The sequence below is a fragment of the Pteropus alecto genome, unplaced genomic scaffold (assembly GCF_000325575.1).
Source record: "Pteropus alecto unplaced genomic scaffold, ASM32557v1 scaffold123, whole genome shotgun sequence".
Taxonomy (NCBI): Eukaryota; Metazoa; Chordata; class Mammalia; order Chiroptera; family Pteropodidae; genus Pteropus; species Pteropus alecto.
In genome coordinates this window covers 1,931,120-1,937,837 of record NW_006433950.1, presented here as the reverse complement: position 1 = coordinate 1,937,837, position 6,718 = coordinate 1,931,120, and positions in this window count along the sequence as shown.

Sequence of the window (6,718 nt, the reverse complement as noted above, 5' to 3'; positions counted from 1 at the left end):
TTGGAGCTGGTGTGGATGAGATGCGTGCCGGGGGGTGGGGAGGCAGAGCTGCCGTCGCCCCGCTTTGAGGGGCCCTGGGCTCCCAGACACTGGGCTCTGCGGAGGCGGCGTGGACGGGACTCGCCCTCTGCGGCTTGGGGCACAGCGGTGGCATCGCTGCCCGCGTCTCGACCTCCTCCTCCTCCTGCTTTGCCTCCCGCGCACCGCAGGGAGGGGCAGGGGGGTGCCGTGCGTGCCCCTTTGTTGTTTCTCCAGCTGGGGCCGGATAGTCCCCCCTGGGGATCTGAGGCCCCCCTGAGCCCGATTCCCTGCAGACCGCCCTGCTCTGACCAGTGAAGCCTGCCCGGTGCGTCCTGGGGGAGGCGGGTGCCTGAGGCAGAGGCTCCAGCTGCCGTGGAGCCAGTGGGAATTCGCGGGCGTGTTTGGGGGCTGGGGGAGGAGGGGCTTGCGGATGGCCAAGTGGGTTGGTAGGGCCCTGACTGGCTGTCCCCAGTCCCAGGAAGAGGCAGGGCATGGCGAGGCTGGCCAGGGCCCAGTGACCGCCCTTCCCACCACCAGCCGAGTTGCTCCATTCCCGACCCACGACGCTGCGAGGTGATCAGTGTCTGGTACTGTTTGAGGCGAAATTCTTACCCGGCGATGGCGGGTCATGAATAGGCGCCTCAGTTCCCTTCGGGGAAACTGCCTCCTCCTCGCTCCCCGGGTGCAGCCTCGGTGGGGCTGTGTCTCACGGGCGCCGACTTTCCTGCACCCACAGGCGGGGCCCTGACCCTGCGGGGGACAGTCACACCCTCTCTTCGGACGTTGTCTCTCTGCTGGACAAGAGAGGACACGGTTGAGCTGCTTCCAGAAGCTACTCGATAACACACACATGCATTCGATATACACACATGGGCACACACACACGGATACAAACAGGCACGTGCACACATATATACATATATGCACACGTACATACACACGTGCACACATGCGCGCACACAAACACATGTGTGTACACACAAAAACGGCACACACGGATACAAACAGGCACGTGCACACATATACATATATGCACACGTACATACACGTGCACACACATGTATGTATACATGAAAACGGATGCATATGCATATACACACACACACACACACACATACACACATAATACATATTTTCTTATGCATATGCATGTGTGTGTGTGTGTGTGTGTGTGTATACCCGCATATATAATACATATTTTCCCTTTTTGCCAGTTGGCTATTGTTGGCAACCTGATCATCGGACTTGGTACAGCCACCTCGTTATCGTCACTTTCACCATCAACCATCGCACCACTCCCTGAGGCCCCCCCAGTGCCTAGAACACACATCCTGGACCACTGTGCACGAGGGAAGTAAAAACCTGCATGTGTGAAGGATGCCAGGGCTAGTTACCGTGAGTTCGATCTGTTTTGTTTGCCCTTTTGGAGAATTTGAAAGCCTGAGAATTCATCATGCTTGGTTCTCTGAATTTCTCCCTCCCTCCCCCATTTTCCACAGGAGAGAGGGAATCTGGTTCGCCTGCCACAGGACGTTCCTGTCACCAGGCCAGGAGCAGAAGGTATCAGCAGACAAGTCTCTGCCTTGGCCCGGTAGCCTGGGATGGCAGGAAAGTGACAGCCGTGGGGGGAAGTGTGTCGGCATGGCTGCGGGGCAGATATAACTGCTGTGGGCAGTGTCCCGGAGGTGACGCCCCCTTCCCGAGAGACAGAGACGGCTACAGCCCCTCTCAGCGGCTGCATCCCAGCCGTGGGGCCTCCTAGCAGAAACCCCCAGGCCTGCGTGATGCAGACCCAGTGGAGCCGCCCAGCAAAGGGGACCTTTTGGCCTTTGTGGACTGTGACCTGCAGTTATTCGGCAGTGACCAGTGTGGCCTGACACCATATGCTGGGACTCCTACATACTCCTGTGCCACGTCCCAGGACTTTGGAGATGCGAGAAAGGGGTCCCCACCATGACAGAAATGGGCTTTGCCACCAGCCCAGCATGGCAGGGCCACAAAGCTGGATTCTCAGTCGTTTGATTTTGGAGAATGTGTGTTTCTTTGATCCCACATTTGCGGGATGAGGCTCAGAGCCACCGGAACGTCAGCGCTATGGTGGCAGGGATTTCTTCTTGTTCTGGTCTGTTCTCTATTGTATTAGAGAGCTGAAGACGTTGCCTGTTGCTCAGTACGCAGTTGGTTAATGTGATTATACAGAGGCACACGCAGAAAATCATTTAGTGAGTGCCCGCTAAGAGCTGGAGACGCTACAGAAAATTTCCTTAGAATCTTCTTTGCACAATAAGCCTAGAAACTTCCTGCCCTCTCCCCTCCCTCCCTTCCCTCCTTCTCTTTCTCCCTCCTTCCCTCCTTCCCTCCTTCTTCCTCCTTTCCTAACCCCAGTCCAGCTGTCCTAACGCACCTGTACGTGTCCTCATAAGCAATGCACTGTTTACGGGTGTGTGTGTTTAGTGGGTGTGAAGGTTAGCGGATCGCAGCTCGTCTGGTTTTCACGTTTTGCCACCCACCTTCCAGGCGGGGTCTGCCTCCAGCACCCAGCAGCCCGTGGACACTCGCACGTCCTCGAGCATCTCCCCGTGCCAGCACTTCTCTGGCACACATCCCCAGGGGTGGAACTGCTGTCGCTGTGACGCCCGTACCTTCTCCGGGAAAGGCGCAGTGGCCTCCCCCCGCCAGCGAGGCTTCGGGATGCCTTCGTTTCCAGATCTGGGCCACTCCGGCATTCCCCAGCCTACTAATATTTTCCGGTCTAATTAGGTATAAGACACCTCGCCGTTTTAAATTGCATTCCTTGTCCCCGTTTGGGGGGGAGAATTGAAGCTTCGGAGCAGTAATGTGCCCAGAGGCTCTCAGCTATGGCTTTGCCCACCCGCTCTGGGCTCGGGCTGGGGCCCAGCGGCCCTCGCTGGGCTGAGGACTCCACCAGCGCCCCGGTCAGTCTCTGGCGGGTGCAGCTCTTCCGCTGGGCTCGAGCCCCACCTGGTGGCGCTGAGTGGGAACTGCCACTGTGTCGGGCAGGGGAAGGCGGGGAGGGGAGGGGAAGAATCCGAACTGCCTGGAACTTTATTTTTTGAGATATAATTGACAAAGACCATGATATGAGTTTCAAGTGTACAACATACATTTTTTTTCTTGGGATGAGTTTTCAAGATCCATTCTCTTCGCAACCCCCAGGTATCGGCCACCGTGCCGCACGCTGCGTGCCCAGGCCTTCATCTCGCGGCTGAAGTCCATATCCCTTTGTCCTGCAGCTGGAGTCCGTACCCCCCGGACCACCGAACCGCCTCCCTTCTGAGGTTCCTATTGTTTCTAGCAAACAAAACCAGAACTCTGCTAGAAAAACATTGAGGGTACTTTTAAAAACCCTCAAGTGCACAGGTCAGTGAATTTTCACAGGTGAACCCCTGTGTAACCTGCACTCCAGGTGACCCACCGGGGTCCCACCCACCACAACACGCCCTCCCCCAGGGGCGCCACCCTCCTGACTGACACTGTTGCCACGTGCGCCTGGCTGGCTGCTGTGTAAGTTCTTTTCCACCTTGCTCCTTTTGCATGGTACAGTGCGTGTGGTTCATGCACCCACATTGTGCGTTTGGTCTCGTTTTTATACATTATCCCTCCTACTGCAGTATCTTTGCTACCGTTGATGGATATCTGGAGTGATTCTGTGTTGGCTCTGTTACGGCAAGCAGCCGTCTCTCGGCGCACACACACGTGCGGTTCCGTTAAGTGTGCGTCCAGGGATGGAAATACTGGCCTATAGGGCAGGTGTGACTTCTGCTCTGGCTGCCACTGCCAGCTTTCCGGAGTGGCTGTGCCAGCATAGCCCGCTTCGGAGTGGGGACTTCTGGCCGCTCCCCACCTCATTCCGAGCCATTCTGCTGGGTGTTCCTGTGTGGTATTGCCTTGAGTTTTTAATTTGCATTTTCTGATGACTAATGACATTGCTTATGTGTACTGGTCACTTGACTAACCCCTTTTGTGGCATGCCTACACAAGAGCTTTGCCCGTTTTTCTGTTGAGTTACCTGCCTTCTAAAAAACTGATAGGAGTTAAAAATGTCATCTGGTTATGAGCCCAGATACATCTTCTCCCACTCGGGTCACTGGCTTCTTCACTCTGCGATGTCTTTTGACAAGTAGAAGTTCTTACTTTTAATATAACGTAATTTATTAATGTTTTATTATTTTTTTGTGTGTGTTCTGTTTAGAATTCTTTTGCCTACCCCAAGGTTCTGAAGGTTGTCTCTTCTAGAGCTTGCACAATCCGCATCCATCTGGAATTGATTTTTGCATATGCTAGGAGGCAGACGGTCAATACTTTTTCCATATGGATATTTAATTGACCAGCCTGATTGAGTGAAGAGGTCGCTGTGCCACCATGCCGCCTTCGTCATAAACCAGGGGGTCTGTGCCTGTGTCACTCTGCTCCTGGTATGGGCGTGCCTCTGTGTCTGGTGATGAGGGACTTAGAAAATGCAGTGTGGCTGCATTCACGAGGTCATTTCGCAGTTGGTGCTGCCGCCCGTGGACCCGGCTCAAGGCTGCAGGTGGACACCCCCTTCTCAACGCTCTCTGTGAACCTTGGGGTTCACTGTAGGCTCATGTGGCCAGAACATCAGGAAGCTGAATCAGAGGCTCCATGTGCCTGGGGACTACAGAGAGCGCCCACGTGGAGGTTGCAGCTGGGGTGGGGCAGCCCCCTCCTGTGTTCACCTCCCTCCCTCCTCCCCCGCTTCCAGTCATGGACATCTGGAGGCTGACAGGAGGGGTTCCCACAGCAGCTCCCCCTGGGGGGCTGGGAGCCCGTGGCTCCTCCTGCCTGCGGAATGGCACCGTGGGTGCTGGTGGCATCTCCCATCCGACCAGCCCCGGCTGAACCCTGGCTCCTACCTTCCTCTCCCTTGCTCCCCCATCTCATCTCAGGCACCCAAAAGTCACTCTGCCCAAAGAACGTCCCCTCCCTCATGCCTCACCCAGTGACAAATTCCGTCAGCTCTGCCTCTGAAATGTACTCCCGATTTGCTTCCACCGCCGTCCACTATTTGAAGCCTCTAACTCTTTCTTGAACTGCGTGACAGCCTCCGTGGTAGCCTGACTGCAAAACTGATTGCCCAGCTGCGTAACCCCCTGCACCCCAGCCCTTTGCGGTGGGACTCTGCAGCCCCTTCCTTCCGGGGGTGGCCTAATCCTCCACCCTCAAGTCTGAGCTGACTCTGGGGCCTGCTTTGGCCATTATGGACGGTCACGAGGTGACAGTGTGTCAGCTCTGAGCCTAGGCTCTGCACACTCCTTGGAACCCCGCCACCACCACGGGCGGCAGCCCGGGCCAGCCTAGCAGAGGACGAGATGCAGCGGGCAGAGACCAGCCATGCCAAGCAAGGCCACCCTGGGCCAGCCGACCGTCAGCTAACCCGCTAGCCCGGGCCCAGCCCAGAGCGGAGCCGCTCGGCCGACTGTGGACTTGGGGTGGTCTGTCTTTGACTACGTTTGGGGGTATTCTCTTATGCAGCCATAGCGAATTGACCCACCTCCTCGACTGGCCACGGGCTGTCCCTTCGTCACAGGGTTTCCTCTGGGAAGCCACAGGGATCTCTCCTCTCTTATCCCCTCTGATGACTGCGACTTGAATGAACCCCAACTCCAGCCCATGGCCCACAGAGCCTGACCGAAGCCCTACCCCCCTTCCTCCCCCGGCTTTGGCCACAGTGACCGGCCTCTCGGTCCCATGAACACGCCTTTGCTTTTGCTGTCCTCCTGCTGGAGCTGTCCCTTCTGGGGTGGCACGTGGCCGCCGCCTCCTTATCCACAGAGTAAGTCGACTTTCCCGAGAGGCCTCCGCGGGCCACCCGAGCTCACGTCACGCTCCCCGCCGTCTGCTTGGCCTCTCCGTTCATTCCGCCCGTTTTTATGTTCTCGCCCGTTGCTGAGATTGTTGTCGAGAGACATATTATCCATCGAGCTCCACGAAAGCAAGAATGCTGTTTTCGTTCACCGCTGAATCCGCAGTAGGCCTGACAGCTCCTGGCACAAGGGTGCTCGGTACATGCGTGCCACGTGAATGAATGAATGAATGGCCGCCGCCGAGGGAAAGCCCCCTCCCCCGGCGTTGCTAACAAACCCTCCGTAAACGCACCGTCTGCCCACTGGTCCTCCACGCCAGGCCCCCCGAACCTCCTGCCGGCTCCCCAGCAGGACGTGACGTCCCTGGCCTCTGACCTGCTGCCATGCTGGTCCCTCAGCCTGCCCTCCCCTCCCACGTAAAAGCACGGGGGACTCTTCATTCTTAAATGTTTTACACTAGAAGTATCGACCTCCAAGACGCTTTTCTATCTGCTCTCCCCCGCCCACCCAGGCCTTCGAGGCACTTCGCAGTGCTCATTACACTGTGCTGATGAGGGGGTCGCTTTTGCCGTCAGGACCCTGTGCCCCGTGCGGGCAGGACCAGGCCTCCCCACCCACGGCGGGCCTGGCGAGGCTCGGGAGACATGCGGTGGGTGAGGAAATGGATATGCTCGGAAGCAAATGGCCCCGATGACTGCAAGGTCTGCCCTCTCCCCGCCTGCCTGTGGGTCCAAATCTGCAAAAGGTCAGGGAGAATGTGGGCCCTGGGGGGTCTGGAGGAGCCAGGTGGGGTGCACTGCATATAATTACTGAGTGTCGGATGACATATGTGCTACCCATCAGCCTGACGC